The following is a 21,796-nucleotide window of genomic DNA, read 5'->3' as shown; positions in this document are numbered from 1 at the left end:
ACTCCCACAAGTGCCGGGAGCCGGTCCATCCTTGCTGTTTCAAAGGACCTGGCATATATGGCATACTGTTCTTAATATGTTTGCTCACCTTCTTGCTGCTGTGTTTTAACCAAGGTCACCTCTCTGAGAAAGGTTGAATCCCCAGGTAGGGATTTTCCCCTGAAGTTAGGGAGGGAATAAAACCCCTCAACTAAGTGCCAGGCGGGTAATTAATCACTTTAACTACGAACAATCATGCTTAAGCTACATAATCTTTACTCCCTGGAATGGAGATAAGAAACGCCCTAACCTTTGTAATAGAGATTGATAGGATTGAATCAACTGGTATAAATACAGATGTAACAAGACAGAAAGAGACAGAACTTAGAACAGAAGCAAGAAGACAGAACCTACAGGGAGCCTAGATACAGAAGAACTTCGCTGGAGAGAATATGGCAAAAGATCCTGGACAGAAACTGGCCTCAGAACCTAGAGACAGAACCTAGCGAGAGAACATGGCAAAAGATCCTGGACTGAACCTGACTACAGAAATATGGCAAGAGAACCCGACTAGAACCTGGTGACCGAACCTGGCTGGAGATCTCAGACAGAACCTGGCTGGAGAACCTAGCGAGGGAACATGGCCACAGAACCTGGCTGGAGATCCTAACCAGAACTTTGCTGGAGATCCGAAGCAGAACCTCTCTGGAGATCGGGACCAGATCCTGGCTGGAGATCCTGGCTAGGCTGCTGATCAACTGAACGCTGTCTCCGTGTCATTCCTTCTTCGCCGACTCCGTCCACACCTTTGGGGACCCCTGGACCTGCTGGGGTTGGACCCCGGCATACAAGGACAATGAAAGTAGATGTATGGACATATACATGTAGTGGGTACCATCTACACTGTGGGTTTGGGGGATTCAACACTCAGCAAGCAGAAGCAAGCCTGGTCTTTGTCTGGGGAGAGAGGCGACCTCATCTCAAAGATGCTTGCGGCTCTGAGAAATGACCCAGATAAAAAGCAGCAAGAGCCTTGCATTATGGGCATCATCAGCAAGAATGTGCAGGGACATTCAGGGCCCAGGGCGGGTTACCGCTCCCAACAAAATACTCTCATAACTGGGCAACAGGTTCTTCTGCAAGTTATGTAGTCCCCATTTCTTAGCTTTCAACAAATCTGAAGAAGAATCTCAAGTTGTTTAATTGAGGATGACAAATACTTTCTTCACTGAGGCCATGAAATTCGAGAGTCACAGATCATTAACAATAATTTTGATAATAGAATACTATATAATTTCTGGCATAAAATTCAGATGTGGGCCAAAGAATTTGAGAAATTGCCATCATAAAATTCCTTCCATGCCCATCTTACTTATGTGAACAAGTGCTCTCAGTGGTCATATCTATCAATGGAAAAAAGAAGAGAGTCGATGCCAAACCTCTACCCAAACAATCAGTAATATCCATCCACAGATGGATGAGCTCATGCAAAAAATGTTAAAGCCCTATCAGTCTCATAAGAGTTATGTTTCCAATAAGAATTAATTTTTATATTTAGTAATTATTAGTTGCAACATATTTATGCTATTTTGAGTAAATGTGTACTAGTAATAATTGTAAAGATAATTCAATTAAAAATTATAATACTTAGCCCTGTAGTCACAAGAAATTAAAACAATTTTTATTTTTAATTTTAATTAGAACACTTTTATCTTTAATTTCTATCTTTGTACATTCATTTGTGGTAGCAAAATCTGATAGGGCAATAAATAAACCTTTCAAACATAATGCACTCATTAGGATATGATTTTTTTGTGCAAAATAAGATGGAGTAACGCAGGTTCCAGGGGGAAAAAGGGAACATTACAAAATTCCAGCTGTTTAGAAGAGATTGCTTTCGTATTCCTTTAATGAAAGATGATGAGTGTCAAATTGCTATAGATTAGGTTTCATTAAATGCATTTAGAAGGATGATATAATATTTAAACTTAAAATGACAATTTGTATAATATACCAAAAATTGTCTTTCAAATAATTATAATTTAAAAACCCAAATGTAAACATTTGAATGTGTTAGGGAATATGTCCTTTTCCAAAATTATGAGTGGTACACAGACAAAAGGTAGGCTATATTTTTTAAAAATAATAATCTAAATGCAGAAAGCTGCAACAAATGTTTTTGAAAAAAAGGAGAAGAAGAAAGAAGAAAGAAGAAGAAGAAGATGACCCGTGCCATTAAAGAGTTTAGCATCTATTGGAGTAAACAGCAGTTTTGTGAGGATTAAATGAGAAAATGTGTGTGAAAGCATGGAGCTGTCCCAGGCCATGGGACTGATAAAACTTAGTTTCCCTCACCTTTAACTTTTTTTTTTCTGCATTAAACTCACATATCCACTTATTAAAGAACAGAGAGAAAAATCACATGGCTGGTAATCAACTTTTATCTAATACTAGAGGCCCGGTGCACAGACTGTTCTCCAGTGGGGTCCCTCAGCCGGGCCTGGGCCCTCGCACAATCCGGGACCCCTCGGGGGAATGTAGCAGTTCGTGAAGCGGTGGGCAGCCAGGGAGGAGCCCAAGCCCGGGCCACTCCCGCTCATCCTGGGCCCCGCTGCACCTGCTGCTGCCGCCCCCGGTAGCATGCTGCCATGGAGGTGGGAGAGGCTTGTGCTGCCACAGCAGCGCTCACCATCCATGAGCCCAGTGTCTGGCGCCCATCAGTCAGCTGAGCAGCACTCCCGCTGTGGGAGCGCACTAACCACCAGGGGGCAGCTCCTGCATTGAGCGTCTGCCCCCTGGTGGTCAATGTGCATCATAGCGACCAGTCAAATGCTCATTCAGTTGTTCGGTCACTTAGGCTTTTATATATAGTAGAGATATGTATAGCCCATGGACATAGACAATAGTGTGGTGAAGGCCTGGGAGAGGCAGGTGAGAGGTGGAGGTGGTCAATGGGGGGAAAAACAAAAAGAAAGGGGGACATCTGTAATACTTTCAACAATAAAAATAAATTAAAAAATAAAAAAGAACAAGAAAAGGAGGAGAGGAAGAGAGAGAGAGAGAAAAGAACGAGGAGGAAAGAAGGGAAAAAAAACCTTTTAAACACTACATCACTATACTTGCCAACCAAGCTACTGGGACAACTTCTGTGTAGATTTAAGCATGCATTTAACCAAATGAATTTTCCATTGTTCCCACCTGTTTCCCAAATAGCTTCAACTGTTCTGCCTTTGACCTGCTTTGGCTCAATCCTACATAGAATCTGCGCTCTCAGAATACCCCACTCCCGGGCTCCTCCACCACAGAGCTGCCTTGGCAGCAGCTGGGAAAACCTCCAGGGAACAGCTGGTGCCCAAGGCCCCACATTTCTGCCATCTCTGAGGGTCAAGAGTAGTTTCCTGCAATAATGGTATTTAGCGGACACATTTCATTAAAAGAACACCTTACTTTTATGTGTGTGTTTTTTTTCCATTGACAGATAACTCCCACAGTCATTATCTCATTTGGCTCCACTTGGTCTTCAGAACAAGCCTGGCAGACTGTGAACATAATGAATCGAGAGCCAAAGCCCTGGCCTGGGTTCTGCCCCTTGCTCTGATGCTCACCCCATGGATGACAGTGGGTGGGGGCAAAACCCACCTTAACACTCAGGACTCCGTTTCCTTGCTCCAAAATGAGAAGACTAGAGTAGATGATCTCCCCTTAAAATTGACATTTTGGACAAAGGCCTCAAGCAACCTTTCCCCAGTTAACTCTATCCACTGCTGAATGAAATTCAAACTGGTCCGTTACCTTTATCACACCATTTACTGTTTACCCACTCAGATACGACTAAAATAAACCCAAAGCGTCTTGGGTTGTGTCATAGCAAATAAGCTACTTCGTTTAATCCTCCCAACAAATCCTAACTTCAGGTATTATTACCTCTAGTTTTCAGATGAGGTAACTGAGGTGAGAATGAGTGATTTCTGGCAATCACACAGTAGGTAGCAAGGTTCTACCTTCTAGTTTGTGGAAACCAAACCACCTTGGAAATGAAAAACACTACCTTCATGGCATCCAGCTTCACAATGATAATTGTCAACCGTTTATGCCTTCATGTCAAACAATGTTTTAAGCACAATTTCAACTTGCTAATTCCTTAAGGGTAGACGGAGATGGTGTCTAAATTAAAACCTTCACCTCGGAGTGCCTGTGCCCTGTGTGTGCCCTGAACTTCCTTGTTGATTTGTTTCCCCTCTGTCGGGTGGGTCTCTCCTTGACAACTGGGGGCCACATTTAGCCAAGCAGCTGCCCACTGGCGTCTAAAGCCTGCAATATGTAGTTCTGGCAGCATCTCAAAGGATTTATTATTATCATCCCATGATTTCATTATTATTATTATCATCCTTGTGAAATTGGGTAGCTGAGCCCACTACAAAGCATTAAGCCCTAGTTTAACATGAAACAGTCTGTTTTCTGCATTCCCTCCGCAGTTGAGGGATCCCCCTGTCCCTCAGTTTCTGCTCACTGTCAGGCGGCTCTAAGAGGTGGCCTGCAGCCATGGACAAGTCAGCCTGAGTGTTCCTCCCCCCCCGCCCCCCCCCCCCGCAACCTCCCCCCTTCCCCACTGCCCTGTCCCAGTGCCTCTTTGAGGAGCAGCAGGCTCTCAAGGGGCTCTTTACCAAATCGAAGGTGATTACAATGTGATCGGAAGAGCACCGAGCCAGGGGGCAGGAGATGCAGGTTCTGCAACCAAGGATAAGTCTCTTTGCTAACTTGGACCTTGGTTTCCTCATATAGTAAGTGAGGCAACCAAGTGAGATTATTTTGATGCTTAATCTCAAAATAATATTGCTCAGACAAGCTCTAATGGACCCTTTTCCTGGCTTCTGGAGATTCCCACAGGGAAGAACACCTTGTAGGAAAGATCTCAGAGAAAGACCCTCCTACTCCTCACCTCTACTCTACTTCACCCAAAACCAACCTGGTTTACACAAGACTTTACAGAAAACAAAAGCAGCTCTTTAGCAGGGAAATCAGAATTCCTCACCTAAAATGTGCCAAGGTTAAAAAAAAAAAAAAAGGAATTGCTTAGGAGTCCTAAGACTTAGATTTCATCCCAGCTTTTTTTATAACTAGCCAGGTAGCCCTCGGCAAGTACCTCCTGTACCTCTGATAGTTCATCTTCCTAATTCAAACATCAATACTTCTTTGACGTATCCTACCCCAAACAATCTTTGAGGATCATAAGAAAATGTGGCTTGAAAATGTCAGGTATATATAACCCTATATATAGATAAGTTATTAAATTAAGGTCACTTCCTTCCTTTGACCCTAGATAAATCTCAGAAAAACTGCAAGATTGATAAAACATTATAAAATGCTTATCTTCCTATTAGTGGGATAGCTGATAGGTTTAAATTTTGTTGTCGAATTTTAAAATATGTAATTTTAGAGAGAGAGAAAGGAAGAGGGATAGAGAGGGATAGAGAGATAGAAACATCGATAAGAAAGAAACACAATGATTGCCTGATTGCAGGCTCCCTACTGAGGATGGAGCCCAAAACCCGGCCACGTGCCCTGATCAGGAGTCAAACTGGTAACTTCTTGGTTCATGGGTTGATGCTTAACCACTGAGCCGAACTGGCTGGGCTTGTTGTCAAGTTTTAGCAAATCTCCTTCCAGTTTGATTTAACAAATATTTATTAGGAGTGTGCCTTATATTGTTCTGGAGACAAAAGAAGATACTAAAAGGAAGTATAAACTTGACCTCCAGGAGTTTACAGTCTTGTGAATACAAAGAAACTGTGAATTAATTTTAAAACAGTATAATGACATGTTAAAGTGTATGTAAACATATAACAAATGCTCAATCCACCCAAGTTGGGGTCTGAGCCTTCAGCAGAGGGGTAGACCGGTGTTGGCCCAAGTCTGGAACAGGCTGCATGAAGGAGACTGAACTGGAGACAGACTGTGGATGACTGGAACTAACAGTTTTCTACATTTATAATAGCAGACTATCAATAACGAATGCCAGAATTAAATAAGAAAAAGAAGTTTAATATTGATGATTAGAGAGAAATGTCTTATTTCTCTATATTCAAAAGCGACAGATTTCAGACCATAATTTTTTAGGTGATAATTGTGAAAGAATCCAAAGTCCTATTTATTTAGGATGTAGAAATCATAGCACTACATGGTTACATATAAATGTGAAGTCTCAAGGAACTCTTTTTAAAAACTGAGATCTCCTGCTATGAATATATTTTCTCAAAATGGCTGCTTCGTGTCCAAAGCCTTCCCCGGTGACCCCTTCACAAAGCACTGAATCAGCCACAGGTTAATTAGTGCTTCCTGAACATGCTCTGCACACTCCTGCTTCTGTCCCTTCGCTCAAGCCATTCCTCGCTCTGGGCAAGCCCGTCCCTCACCTCTCCAGGTGTGTGAGCCCTGCCTATCTTTAGGACCCAGCTGAAACCCAACGTCCTCCATGAAGCTTTTACTACCTGGTCCACCACTTATCAATCTGCTTCTGAATGCCAAAAGTGCTTATTTTCTGAACTATCAATTTTGCAATGTTTTGTTATATATTTTTTTTCCAGACTCAGGTCCTATCCCCAAAAGAACCTGTTTAAGTCTCTGAAGGCAGGGAACACAGTCACTTTTTGTATTTCCAGTGCTTCATATGGCACCCCACGATGTGGCAGGCCCTCACTGAACATATATTATTGAGCATCTACCTAGTCAAGTCCCAAACTAGCCATGTTTTCCATAACTCCACCATAACTACCCTCCCATTTGAAAAATGGCCAAAATATGTTAGAGATGAACTAAAAGCATTGTATCTTAGGTAATACATAGTGACATAACCTAAAAAAAATACCCTTGAAAAAACTTAATTTTTTTACTCTTTAAAAATAATGCATGCATTATTACAGTATACTCCATAAACAGAAGCATTAATATAGATTTGCCTATCTGAAAAAGGATTTAGCAAAGGGCATTTCTCCTAGCAATGAGACAGCTGAAGAGGTGTAATTTAACAGCTTGCAGAGGCCCGTCACTGTGCTGATTGAGGTGGACAGAAGGCATAGACATGACCAAGGCCCTTAAAAGACACAAACAGGTGGGAGAGTGTGCTGGGGGTGGGCACCGGGCTGCAGAGTACAAAAAGGAGGAAGCTCGCCTTCGGAGAGCAGAGACAAGAGAAGGCAGGGAGCGAGACTGCCCGAGGAATGGGAGGGGAGGAGAAGAGAGAAGAGGAGATCTGAGGCGAGGTCACATCTAGACAGGACGCAGTAAGAAGTAAAGCTAGAACAAAGACAAGTGAGAGGCCAGGGCACAACTAGGGAGAAAGGACGGACTCACAGGACAGGGGATGCATGTAAAGGAAAGACAGATGATCTCTGTGTGACCAGAAGGATAGCGATTAAAAAGGTAAGAATGACAGGAAAGGAAGGAAAAGGGAGTAAGTTAGGGGACAAAGTAAGTGCACAAGTACTAGTTCACGCTTAGCAAATCACCCGGCAGTTAGGCTGAGCTGGAAAGAGAGCCACAGCCATACCCGAGAGGGGACCATCAGAAAGGGGAGGCTGGCAATGTAAGTAACTAGCTACCGAGGCAAAAAATGAAAAGAAGAAAAAAAAAAGAAAAGAAGAAGATGGAAAAGGTGAGAAGCAGGAGAGGGAAAACCCTAAGGAGACACTGGCCCAGAAACCTTTTTAACTTTCTGTAAAAATCTTCAAGGCCCCAAACTAGGCCAAGATTCTGACTGACATTTCTGAGCTCACCAGCTGCTGCTTCCTTGAGAGAATTCTGACAGGAAGGCATAGAAACGCAAGCCAACGCTGGCAGCTCTGGAAAAAATAATCATACTAACACTCCGTGCTCTAAACACCTCAATGGGACTCACGCCTCCCATGGAAGAAAGCGCACAGAGGAGGAGGGACTTGCCCACAACTTTCCCCAGGTAAGCACTGAGCTGCTCCCCCGCGCTGCTTTCCCCTCTAGCTGTCCTCTGGCCCTTCCTGCCTTGCCCATCTGTCTTCCTTTCTTTGTGCATTTTTGGGGAAGCCCTGCGGGGGATCTGCTTCTGTCATCTGAAGCCAGCACTGCGGCATCTGTAGGAGCAGGTGAAGACCACATCCTGTGTTCTGCGTCTCACACAGATTGGGGAGGACCGCTAGAATTCAGAGCCAGCAGGCAGAGCTAGGGGAGGGGAAGTAAATGGGAGAAATCACCCCTGCCCACATTATCAGTGCATGGGAATGACTTGTGGGCTAGTATTGACAATGGACTTGTTTCTGTGTGCTGAGGCTTGGAGCAAAGGCAGAGGGGAAGGATGGGTGCGGAAGACGGAGGGACAATAAAAGGCAGGGGCTCTTGCAAGGTAGGGCTGGTCAGTTACCTAAAGAAGAGCTAGGGTTGGAGGAGTGATGGATGAGAATTTGACAGCATAGGACCTTGAACTTGGGACTTGTCCTTCTGGTGCTTTGGTAAGATATTTTGAATGCACGTTGAAATTTTCTTCAGAGCAACTCAAAGGAATTTATTTCAAATAAGAAATGTATCTCAAATATGCAATCATTGAATGGGAGTGGTTCCTTCAGATAACCCCACAGACTTGCCCACTAAGACAATGTGAAGTGTTACATCTTTAAAAAAAAAAAAACAACTAAGAAACTAAGTTCCCCTGCAATGTATTTCTTTGGAAAACTAGGACAAGAACCAGATTCTCTGACTTGTTCTCTGGACCTTAAGCAATTCTTAATTCTCACTCAATGTACTAGGTTCACACACACACAAAAAGTAAGATTTTGGAGCTAAAGAGCTTTATCATTATTCCGTATTTATATGTTATCTTACATTACATTATCAATATGATCCCTCTGCCAATATAACATGAGGTCCTGTGAGTCAGTGCACCCTCTGCTGGTCTATCTTCTCAAGAAAAACAATCGCCTCATTTTATACTCTTTTCACCAAACCCCACCGAAGGCTTATTGGTAAGAATTGGAAGCCAAAGGAGGTGATTCCCTGTAGTGGAAACCCCTCAAGCGGAAGACTCTTAGAAACTCCACAGACCGGTTCCCCCTCTCTGCACCCTCATATGTGAAAGCTCCTACAGCCACACCCTTGAAGAGCCACCTTCCTGGCTTTTGTTTGGCTTTACTCCACTTCCTCACCGCCTCACGATTAGGAGCTCTGAGTGTGAGGGCCAGTTTCTTGCCCTTGAACTACTGAGTGTCAGAAACACTGAGCTAGTGCAGTGGTTCTCAAAGTGTAGTCCCCCAGATAAGCAGCATTAGAACCGCCTGGGTATTGGTTAGAAACGGGGGTGCAGCCTGGCAATCTGTGTCTTAGCAAGCCCTCCAGGTGACTGATACACTGAATTAGAAAATTAAGATTTGTTTTAAAGGGCTCTTTCCTGAACCACAGAGCTCAGATCTCTTTACAGGTGTGACTGGTCTTCTGCAGCTTCTAAAGGAGACCTTTCCCCAAACCACAACCTCTCAGGGCCTGTGTCCTTTATCTGTATAAAAAGGATATTTATAATGCCAGCTACTTGTTACAGCACTGAGAACTGTGCCCGCACACAGTAGGTGCTCTAAGTGTGCTGATGGTGGTAGCGGCAGCATTATCTACTGCACCCTTACTATGTAAACGCTCTTCACAAAAGCAATAGGCAGTGTGGGAAATCAAAAATGAAGCTGTCAGGACCCCAGCCCTTGTGAGAGGAGATGCATGCATTACAGGCACACAAGGAATCAAGCAGCCAGTAAGATGTGCCTGTGCCTGTGTACAGGTACAAACAACAGGAGCTGAGAAGAGGCAGAGCTACAAGTGGGAGAAAACTTGGTGGGGAAAGTGTCCTTTGAACTGATCCTTAAAGAGAGCAATTGTAATCAATGAAGATGGGCAAAAGGAAAAGAGCATTCCGGGTGGAAGATGAGCACAGGGAACACTGCAAAGAGAAGACATTAGCGGTCAGGGGTAGACAAGAGTGCCTGATCCCCTTTCTGTTACTAATACGTGAACTGCTGATGGGTAGAGAGGGGTTGCCCACTTGTCACCAGAATTGCTGGAATTCCTCTTTTAACCCAAAGTAATGATTTTTCTTAGACTGTTGTAAAATGAGTCTCTTCCGGTACCGATTTCATTAATGAGCATTCAGATCTCTGTCTTGTTTATTATTAGAGCCACGTTTTTCAAAGTCCTCTGCTCACTGGTAACGGAAAACATGGAGAATGGTGGCACAAATGCCGATTCCTAGGCCCTGGCCCAGGTGGCTACTTCAGCATCTTTGAGAGCAAGTCAGAAAAATCTTCATTTTAACAAGTTCCCTTCTGACTCTAATATTCACTCAAGTTTGAGAGCAACTCTCCTAGAGCTGTTGTTTCCCCCAAATTTGCTGAGCATAGAAATCACCTGGGAGTGCTTGTTAAAAGTGTGGCTACCCAGCCAATCCCTCAGAGATTTCAGTTCCATGGCCCCTGGAGTGGGGTGTATGGGAGAGGAGTTTTAATAAGTGCCTTTGTGGCACTAAGGATCAGGCAAGTTTGGGAAATTGAGTGTATTAGAGTGAATTGGGTTAGCGAAATGCTTCAAGTTATAGGTCAGCCATACTAGCTGTGTGACTTGGGTGAGTTTCTTAACTACTCTAGTTCTCCAAATTAACCTGCTGGAGATGGTTTCATCCTGTGTAATAAAATGTACTTCGCAGAATTGCCGGAAGTGTAAACAGGTACTGGTAAACGCTTAGGACAATGTTGGCTCCACCTCCTTGCCCCTTCCTCCCTTGAAGTCCCAGCTCCAGCTCTCCAGCTCTGATGAGGGGCCGGGCAAGGACATCAGGGATGACAAAATGCCACCAAAACTCCCCTCTTCTGAGCAAGGCGGCGGGACGCTGCAGGGGGAGAAGACGGGCTCTTGGAGCTGCCTTGCTCTTGGCTGCTCCTGGGGAGTTAAAATGGGACTCATGTCTATGATTGAATCAACATTCAGAGCTGGCCAGTCCTCTAAAAATAGCAAGATGTTCTGGCTGAGCCTTAGGAAAAATAAGGTCCTATCCCGACATACTACCCCACGCTTGCCTTAAAAGGAGGGGCCGTTGCTTTATTTCCTATCTCCTCGACCAGACAAGGGTAAGCCCCACATAACCTGGCTTGTATCTGGTGAGCCCCAGAATAGCCTGTTTCAGAGAACACCAGCAGAGATAAGAGTGCATAAGGTTACAAATGCTTAGCTTTGGGGCTGGATAACTCTGTGCAGACCACTCCTCCTGCAGACACTAGTAGGGCCCTAATCCCCATAAAAGTATGCAATTCTGATTACATTTTAAGAAACTATTATCTATTGTTTTAAATTTCTAAGCCTGACTGTGGGTCAGGAAAGGGACTAGGAGACCTAAGTTGCCTATGATAGAAATTCAGAGAGCAAGATTCAGGTGATTTTCTGCAGAAAGCTCTGGTTTCCTCTTCTTACCCAGCAAAGGCCTGGCTGAGTAAGGTCAGGTCTGTTATCAGAAGCAAAGTCTAGTGGTCAAGAAAGAGACAATCTGAGTATCTCACCATATATATCTTTTTATAAGGGCTCTGAAAATGGGACTGGGCCCCAGATATTCAGAACTTTTAATGATTCTTGTCAGAAAGGACACTGATGAATCCCTTTCCTTAAAAAAATCCTTTGCAAGCATACTAAACTAGTAAAAATAGTTTTTGTAAAATGTGAAAGTATTTTTTATACAATCTAAGCTTTTCCACGTATTTTAGAACCACCCCTTGTATAACAATTATCATGTGAATGAAACTGTAGATCAAATATAAGGACTTCCATGCAATGAGTAGTTTCAGTTGCTGTATTAATATTAAATACACATTAAATAATAGAAATAATAGTAACAGAGACCATTTATTAAACTTCTAATACTGTGTTCACAGCACCTTACATAAATCTATATCCTTAAAGCCTCCTGTTGAGTAAACATTATTCTCACTTTATAGGTGAGGAAACTGAGGCTCAGGGAAGGTTAAGTAGTCAGCTCAAGGTCACAAAGCCAGAAGGCACAGATGCCTAAGCCGAGCTCTTCCTCCCTACACCCCTCTGCTGCCAATAACCTTGAAGATGGTATTGTTAGCCTATAATTCAGACTTCTCCCTGTCTTAACCATCCTTGATTTTCCCCTAATTAGAGAGTCTTTCTGAGGACCACTAATGGATAATCACATTCTCATCTCTCTGTCATGCTGTGTCTGAGTGATTTATGTTCAAATCCTGCCCTGCCCGGTGAAAGAAATAGGAAAAGAATGGTGCTGGCTGTTTATGCGTGTGATGGTACCTTTACTGTTACTTACTTCTGAATGCTTTAAAATGGCCCTTGCTTCTCAGGAATAAGGGAAGGACAATTTATTAATTAAGACTTTTGAAAAATTGTCTGACTACAGGGCAAAGAGAGGGAAAAACAAATCTTGTTTTCAATAACGTGTTGAATGACATTTTGTATTGCCATCAGCCTGTTCCAAGAAATTCACGGTCCTCGCATGAGTGTGTTACCTCATTAATCTTCAGCTCACCCTGTGGTAGGCAGCGTGGTTACACCACCACCACAGGAATGAGGAAAAGAAAGGTGGTGATCTTGCCAATACCACAGAGCACACAAGTGGCCAGGTGACACCTCATACCTTCCCACTCTTCCTATTAACACCACCTGCCCAGTCCAGAAGATTTGGGCAGGTAAGAAACTAAATAAGTAATCTGGAAAGAAACGTGCATCCAATGGTGGTATGAATGCTCTTGGCCTTATGCAAAACTCAGAAGAACATGCCTTTATATCTCCCCTCCTATAATTTTCCCTTTCATGTATGCCTGGTCTGAAATATTTGATGTCATTGTAGTTGTTTCTTTTGTTTGTTTGTTTGTTTTGTTTGGGGGTTTTTTTTTTTGGCCTACCTCTCACTCCATTTTCTAACCTGTTCCCTGTGTCTCCTTCCTGGCATATTAAGTTAGATGACCAGAGAAAGGAGGAGGAGACTCAAACGCAATCAAACCATTAGTTATTAAAAGTTTTCTTTCCTTCCTTCCTTCCCTCCTTCCTTTTGTTGTTTTCCCTGCAGATTTTGAAGAAAACTTTTAAGTGACCTTTGACCATGTGAGGTCGGATTTGACAGAAAGACAAAAACATTCACACCCAAATGATGGGTGCTATCTCCTGGAATGGTTAGCACTGTCTTGGTTATCTTATAGCACTTTTTTTCCTGTTTCTTTTGTATTCTTACATGAATTGATCACTTTCTGGAAGCTGGCTCTTTCTAGATCTCTGGACCAAATAATTTGGGGGAGGGGGTGGCTCTTGTCTAAGCAAACCCTCATTTCTGAAACTCACATGCCAAACACTTTGGAGATCTTGTTCTGACAGATTTAACCAGGTAACCTTTACTCAGCTCATTAAGTTCCCAGGTTCATTGGAAGAGATAGATATTCTCACCTTCTCAGAGGCTCAGCCACATCTTCTCCTTGGCACACTGCCTCCCTCCCCATCAGCCTTCACTTTTGACAAATCACAGCCCCCAGATGTGTGGGGGGAGAAAAGGCAGCCCCACATCCTCACTGACTCGAAGCTTGCACTTGACAATCAGGAGGACTGCGTTTTCACAGAAGCTTATTTAGCAATTGGGTTGGGTTAAATGAGCTACTAGATGATTCCCAAAGTCAGATTTGGCTGGAGTGCCAAGAACATTTCCCTATTTTCCTGAGAAAAAGTGTGGTGTCTCAACCATCACCACCTAGGGGACCCCTAGGGCACAGCTGCAGAGGAATAGATGTCAGGATAAATCCTACAGTGTTCCCTTCCTTCCTTCTCAACTCTTACATTCTACACCTTTCGCTAAGGGTTGATTCAAGACCATCCCTCCAACCTGATTAGTTTTTTTTAAAGAATTACTATTTGCATATATGTAGACCTGTTCATTTCTATGACCCTCATCTGTAAAACCAGGTAAAAATAATAGCTGCTTCACAGAGTAGTGGATGTAAGTAGCTTGTATAGGCAAAGCACCGAAAGTGATCCCTGTCATAGAGAGTAAGCTTGAAAAAAATTTCACTCTTCTTTTTATTACTTTTATCATTAGATTTCATTAAGCCCTCATCAGTGCTGTGAGCCTCAAACCATTTTTGGGGTGCAGTTTTTCTGTTGTCATACTCCCTGTTTTCTGGTAGTGAATTAAAGGTCATGAAGCTGAAATCCCCACTGCCCTTTAGCCGGGGTGGCCTGTCCAGACCCCAATGGCCTGACAGCTGCCAGCGTCCCTCACTCTTCCGTGGCTCTGGCCTCATAGCTTGTGGGGCAGGTGATGGGCTGGGGGAGCAGAAGCCGAACAGCGAAATCCTTCCCACAATGAATAATCGCGCTTGGAATGCTGCCCCGGCAGCTGCAGGCTTCACCACGTGCACAGCAGACATACAGTAGGAAACCCAGGAGGGCTTGGCTCTGTTTCTAAGCGGGATTTGTTCTTCATGCATATGCAGAATGCCTCTCTGTTGAATTTCCTCTCTTTTTAAAAAATGTTCCCTTCATGGGAATTCAAACATTAAAATCCTACTCAAATGTGGAAAGCAGCAGCTATTAACTTAATGAATAGTGATAACAAAGATTATAGCTGCACCAAAATAAGCCGGTGAAACTTGGGTGCTGTTTATTTCTGAACAAACAGCAGGGGAGAAATAGGGTCCCCCCAAAGCACTGCCTGCCATTCCTCACAGATACTTCCAAGATGGTTTGGGGGGGGGAGGGTCCTAGTGGTCCTGCCCTCTAAGCACTTCCCATCTAGAGGAGGAGAGAGGTGAGAGTGGCCCACAGCTGAGATCCTGGCCGCATCTCGAAGGTGGACAAAGCCTGGGCCAAAACTGCTTCCCGAGGCCACATGCTTCTTTATATCCCCATACGATTACTTTGCTATGGAATGTAAGGAAGTGTGTGGTTTCGGGGAGCGCCTCTTCACTGGTCCCATGGTCCTAACCAGAGAACAGGTTTGACCCTCCTCCTCACCAGGGCTTTGTGGCACAGGCGTCTCCCTCACCAATGGAGAGAGAGCCTCCGGATCTGTCTGGCTGCTCTCCACGGGCCCTTCTCTCGCTAGAGGTCCCATCACTCAGCCCCAGAACCCCGCACGCAGCTGTGGTCCCAGCCTCAGACCTCAGGCCTCCTGGGCAGGGAGAGGCCATATCACCTAAGGGTGTTTCACAGAATCAGCCCAGCCCTCCAAGCTCCTTCCTCCAGCCATTCTGCTCCTGAAAGGAGATGTTTCCAATAATAACCAAATTGAACTGTGATTCTTTTAGATCTGTCCTTTCCTTTTATAATCATCTGTGTCCATGGCAGTTTGCACATTTCCTAGGGCTCTCACTGCAGTTAGAAAGGCAGGGGCTCTGAGCCCAGGAGGCCACAGCCTCTGGTCACAGAGTCAGGCCCCTGACCCTGCTCTGCTATCATTTTCACTAGGCCCTGTGGCCAAGCAGAACCTTAGGATGAGACTGTTAGGGGGAAAGGGTGAGGTGCTAAAATGGTGATTCACTCATCTAATTGGCTAAGCCCCTCTCCCTCCTCCTCCCTGATCCCCTGTGTTCCCAGCCCCAACCTTAAAGGGCTGAGCCCACACCAAGAAGGAGGTGGAGATGGACTTAGGGAGAGAAGCTCTGAGCAGAAGGAGAAACTGCAGTCACCCACAGCGCAGGCCATCCCTGCCCCAGCGTTTTGGAATGAGGGAGGGGGCTGCAGAGGTCTCCCTCCCTCATTAACCCCAGCTCCAGGCTGGCTGCCCACAGGCCACAGCTTGGCTTTCTTGCTGCAGTGTGAGTGTGTGAGGGAAGGGCCCACACTAAATGTATATGCGGAGCTCTTAAGCGGAACCATGAAAAGAGACACATGAAAAGGTGTGATTCAAAGTGTACAGGAGGAGGCTATAAAAGAACTGAGACGCAGCAAAAAGAGGACATGGGATGAGGAGGAAAGGGACGGACAAAGGGAGGATGCACATGTATGTATTTATAGAGAGAGCAGACAGCAGATACATGCACAGTGGCCGGAGATGAAGGGTGCCTTTCCCTCAGGTGAGGGCATTCAGAGTACAAGGGGCCACACCCCTCAGTAGGCTGCAGCAACACAGGGGACAGCACCCACCTACCTCATCCAGACACCAGCAGCTGCCTATTGACCTTCAAGGACATGCTGACCTGTACTCTTTGGGGAATGAGGAGAACTTGGAGAATGACTAGAGATGGAGCAGTTATAAGAGTGAACACAGAAACTGGGAGCTTTACGTCAGTGGTGGTTAATTGGAGGTGGTTTTGCCCCCAGGGCACATTTGGCTAAGTCTGGGGACATTCCTAGTTGTGACAGCCAGGGGTACTACTGGCCTCTAATGGGTACAGATCACAGATGCTGCTGCACACCCTACAATGTACCAGGACAGCTCTCCACAGCCAAGACTCGACTGACCCCAAGGTCAACACGCCAAGGTTGAGAAACCCTGCTTTAGAGGGCTGTGCTTTGAATGAATAAGGTTTCTGACATCAGCATATTGTGACTTATTATCTTCCGAAGAAAATTACTGTCTTTGCTTTATGAACACTCATGCCTGGAAACTAGGCAGCTGCCTCAAAATTCTGCTTCTTTCCGATGACAACCCTTCCCTTTTCTAAATCATACCTGCTCTAAAGATAGCTTTCCCTTTGTTACCCTGGAGGTTGATTGCATGTCATCTGCTCAGAAATCGGGGGGGGGGGGGGGTTCTGTGTGAGCAGGGCAGGATGTGAGTAAAGAAGAAAGAGATGATGAAGAGAAATGTCCTGATTGAAGAAATTAAGAGGCATGATGTTCTGACTGACGAGCTGGACCCACACACTCTTTCCATCCTGATTTCAGACTGGGTGCTGACCTGCACCCCACGGCTGCCTACTCCCTTGTTCCCCAGGAGGGCCTGAGGAAGGATGGCTGGGCTAGGGCAAGGTTAGCCACAGGAAGAACTGAACTGCCGTCTTAAGACCCCCCCTGTCATTGGTAGGAGAAGGAGGGTGAAGGTAAGATGCCTGGTGCTGAGCCAGCGGGATGCATGCCAAGAAAGAGGAGATTCCGCACGAGAAAGAAGCCTCAACATCAACCTGCCTGGACATCCTAGAACCCATGCTTTCCCGCCACCACCATCCCAGTGTGCTTCCAACTAGCTGTTGTTTCTACCGTGCCTTGTTGGGTTCTTTGATTTCTGGAATATCTTATTCCGGACAGAGCTCCCAAGAGGGGGTCCATCTGGCAGATGTCTGCCTGGTTGGTTAAACCAGTTCTGCTTTGCCTGAAGTGGTTTCCAACTTCATAGATGACATAAACATACCTGTGCTGATGGAAGGAATATACATGAAGGACAGGTTGGCGTTGAGAGTGAAACTCTTGGCCTCAAAAACAGTCAGAATTGTTTCTAAGACTCCCTGACCCCAGAGAGTGTCCATCGTGCCCGCTGGGGACTTAGTGTTGGCCACCTTTCCTTTGTTTTCACTAAGCCTTGCAACAGATAGGCAAGGCAGCTACCCTCCCCAACTACGCAGATGTGAAACTGAGGTTTAAAGATGTGATGTAACTTCCTAAGAGCAAATCACTAAATAAAATGTAGAGCCAGGAAGCAAGTGGTATTTGAAATCACCTAAGTGCGACACCAAGACCACAGGCTTTCTACTCAATTACACTTCTCTTCATCGGGGAGAAAAAATAAAAGGGCAGGTAACCCCTACCCCGAGGGCAGTTCTGGCATCATTTAAACTACCCTGCCTTCCTTCCTCTTTCCCCACCTGTTCAAATACATCATGCAGGTAGCCAGGCTGCCTTACTAGGGAGGGTTTCCTGCTTAATCACCTCCCTACCCCCTTGATCACACTCAGAAATAGGAAGAGACCAGTGGGTACCTCTCCAGTCCAGTGGTTCTCAAACTTTAGCTGCATCCGAATCACTTGAAGAGCAGGTTACAACATAAATGTCTGGCTCTACCCCCACATGTTGCTTCTCTTTTGCACGGTCGCCCCATAAGTTCTTTCACACTGGAATCCAGATTTCTCCTTTAAAATCTACAAGAATCAAAGTTTTCCATGTCACACATTTGTCAAACCAAACAACTTTAAAGTCTATCGCCGAAAAAATAATTACTCAATAAAATGTAGTGTGTTCACATATTAGAAAACTATAAAGCAATAAAAATGAATAAACTGCAGCTGCCAATCACTATAGGGGAAGTTTACATTTGAACTGAAAATAACAAGTCGCAAAAGAATGCCTATGGTATGATGTCATTATATTAAAAAATGAGCAAGATGTTATTTAGGAATATATGCATAAATGGTAAAAACTATATTTTTAAAAGGAACTCAGAATAATAGTTACCTCTGAGGAGAAATTAAAGAACTAAATTGGGAAAAGCATTCTAGAAGCCTCATAATATTGGTAAGGTTCTCTTTCTAAGTAGATGATTGTTTGTGGATATTGGTTTTATCATTATGTGTCACAACTTACATATGTATTACATATATTCTTCTATATATGTATCCCATTTGAATAAAAAAAAACCTAATTTTTAATTTACTAGTATTATAAGAATTAAAATGTAAAATATTCACATAATATAAACCAAAATGTTAAATTTATTTTGGAAGATGGGAGGAGAGAGAATTATGAGAAACTTTCGTTTTCCACCTTCTACAATTTTCTGTATCTTTTTAATTCTTCATGATGTTTATATTTGAAAAAAGAATAAGGATCAAAGAAAGGAAATAAAACAAAGTCACGCAATTCAAAATAAAAATTATGTATGGTATTCACAAATCCCGTGAGAGGATGTTCTGGGCAAGGCAATCCACTGGGATCTGACTCATGCTAATGCTGGTTCTCTCTGTGTTGCAGGCTTGGATGGACCAATGATGCTTGCGATATACCAAGGAATCCTCACACTAGCGGTTGCCTGCAGCCACTCCCGATGGAGCTGCCTCCTGCTCTGGCTGGTCAAACGGAACCAAGTCCGTCTTCCTGAGAGGTTTGGTCCCCTTCAACCAGCTACAGCAGGGCTGGCCATGCCCAGTCCCCGGAGGAACAGAAGAGACCCGCCTGTGGCTGAAATTACATACTAACGCTTCCCTTCAGAAAACGACTCTGCTTTTATCATATACCCTTATGTTCCCAGGAAGGGAGAAAAGAGGAGCCCTGGGTTCAAAAGTCAGCAATATTTTCACACTTGACACACAGAGTTCTGTGGCTTTACACCCACAACTAGATCCCCTCACATGCTCCTGACACACACAGTCCGTAAAGATTCTGAGGAGGGAATTGTTGCCAGCTCTGGTCCAGCCAGGGTAAGAGTGAGACCTCAGAGACAGGACTTCTGCTCACAGGGACTAACAGTCTAAGATAAGAAACTGGATGTATGAATACGGCACAATTAAATGGAATTGCAAGTCGGAGCATGGCTAGTTCGGAACATAATACTTCTTACACAGCACACCATACATGCCTAGCAGATTGTGTACCACCAAGGCTTTATTGACCCTTTCAGCCCAAGATATCTATTCACTAAGCAATATACATGGGACTCAGTTTCCTGGTCTGTAGAAGGGTGATAACAATCATAGCACCTATCACATAGGATTGTGTGTGGAATGAAATGAGAACACATGTAAAGGAGTTTAAAAGCTCTCAATAAATCTTACCTCACCTGTCCTTCCAATTTCTCTTTCAAAATGGTGTGTCTTTGACAGTGTATGCCCAAAACCAAGGAGTATGCCCAAAACTTAGCTAGTGCTCAATTCCAGAGGTACATGTGTGCACAGGCTGGACTCTGACATAATATGGTCTCATGATGCCCAGAGTCCACCAAGCCTACGGAGGGTGTGGCGCTCACCTGCACATGCCTTGGAATCAGGGAGACCTGGGTTTGAATCTTGCCCTTTTCATTTATTAGCTCTGATATGTCCTCTCCGACCTCAGTTACATTATATAAACTTCAGTTTCCTCTTCTGTAAAATAACAACAATACTTAAAGTTGATTTAGGAACTTAAAAAGATAATGCGTATAAAGAGCTAACTATAATCCCTCAATAAATGGTAGCTGTTGTTTTTCTATTGTACATGGCCACAACTCAAGGCCAAATTTGTGTCCACAGACACCAGAAAGGTGGAAGACCAAATTAAAAAAACAACAAAAAACTAAAAATAAACAAAACCTCATTATAGGGTATATTTATGCTCCAACTACAAATACTACAACGAAACAGCATGCATTCATACTTGTATGTGTTACCAGTATGTAATAAATTTTACTAAAAATAAATGTTTGAGTATCATCTTAAAGAAATATCCTGCCAAGAAAGCCTTCATTTGTGAGTGCTGCTGAAATGCTAGTCTGTAACCACATCCTCCTGAGCACGTGAAGGTCCACTGAGCGTGAAACCCAAGGTGTGGAGCTTAGATACAGGCACTGGAGCCTGATTGTGTGGGACCCCAGCTCCCCAGACTCCAACCAGCTGTGCCATTTGGGCAACTTGCTTGACCTCTTTGGGCCTGAGTTTCCTCATATGTAGAATGAGGATATTAACAGGAGTATCTACCTCACAGGTCTTTCATGAGAATGAAATGAAAATACATGTAAAGGTCTAAAACTAGGACTGGGTACATATTAAGCTTGTAAAACTTTTTATCTTTGACAATGGATCTGAGATGTTCTGGAAACTAAATTGGTGTTCAATAAAACCTATTTAATAAATGACCACCTTCTCTGTATTTTTATTCTAAACACAAACTATGGGACCAAATACTCCGGCCTGTCTCCTTAAATACAGCACACGGGTGCAAACCGACAGTCAGGGGCAGGGTGCTGTCAGGCGCAGGGGGCCGCCAGCTTCTCTCTGCCTCCCAGTTCCACCGTGTGATGGATAAAGCTTCCCTGAGAGCTGGACGTGTGCCTCTGGAGTAGAGGCAGGGCGTCCTGAGGCACACCAACAGAGCTCCCAGGCAGGCACCAGGCTCAGCCACGTGAAAACCATGATGATGGTGTGGATGAAAAAGTAGCCACACACTAAACCTGCCAAGCTCAGGGAGGCCTACATGGTGGCATTACAAACTCAAGGACCTAAAGTAACCACATAGGATGGTCTGAAATTAAAACTTTCCAACAAGAGCGGTTCATGGCAGGTAGTCATGTCCTAGGCTGGTATTTTTTCCCTAACCAAGGTCAATCTATACCTTAACTGAGCCTTTTCACCTAAAGTAACATACCTGATAATGTAATCTTTGGAATGTCAGAGTAATCCCCTTCTCCAAACCCCTCAGGGCACAACCTCTACAGAAGAGCAGGAGTCCAGGAACCCCCCATTGTTCTTTTGTTCCCCCAATACCATCTCTAGGTGCTTGCTGTAAATATTCATTGTGGACATCCTGTACCCACCAAGGTAAATTAAGTATCTCTCCATTTTACTGTTTATCCAATCTCCCTAACCTATCACCAATAAATTTTATGTGAGTAACCCCCTTATATCTTCCTCTTTGATTCTGATGTATAAAATAAGTGGTAGAGGTGCCATTTTCTCAATCCATTGAGATTTTGCTTTATAGAAATTATCATCAATTTGGCTCAAATAAACTCACAAAAATTCTTACAGGTTGGATGTTTTTTTACATTGGCACTGGTCAAAAAATACATGTATTTTACAAGGAGGGCCATTTTCCATCTGAGAGAGCAGAGGTCACGTAGGTGAAGATTAGATGAACAGTGGCAGGTGCACGCTAGGGGACTAGCGAAAAGGTCACTTTCACA

General features: G+C 44.1%; 1 long non-coding RNA gene across 3 annotated transcripts; it reads left to right on the top strand.

Moving 5' to 3' along the window:
• The first annotated feature begins 7,133 nt into the window (after nt 1–7,133).
• Nucleotides 7,134–20,749, top strand: LOC132237238 (uncharacterized). 3 transcript variants are annotated; one of them, XR_009453486.1, is made up of 3 exons: nt 7,134–7,630; nt 7,708–7,930; nt 18,895–20,749. It is a non-coding gene; the product is annotated as an uncharacterized LOC132237238 (long non-coding RNA). The 3 variants fall into 3 exon arrangements; XR_009453487.1 differs by lacking the exon at nt 18,895–20,749 and adding an exon at nt 13,073–13,183; XR_009453488.1 differs by lacking the exon at nt 18,895–20,749 and adding an exon at nt 9,767–9,950.
• Nucleotides 20,750–21,796: the final 1,047 nt, after the last annotated feature.

Source organism: Myotis daubentonii, chromosome 6 (assembly GCF_963259705.1).
Source record: "Myotis daubentonii chromosome 6, mMyoDau2.1, whole genome shotgun sequence".
NCBI classification, from domain to species: domain Eukaryota; kingdom Metazoa; phylum Chordata; class Mammalia; order Chiroptera; family Vespertilionidae; genus Myotis; species Myotis daubentonii.
This window is presented reverse-complemented; position numbering and strand designations above follow the sequence as displayed.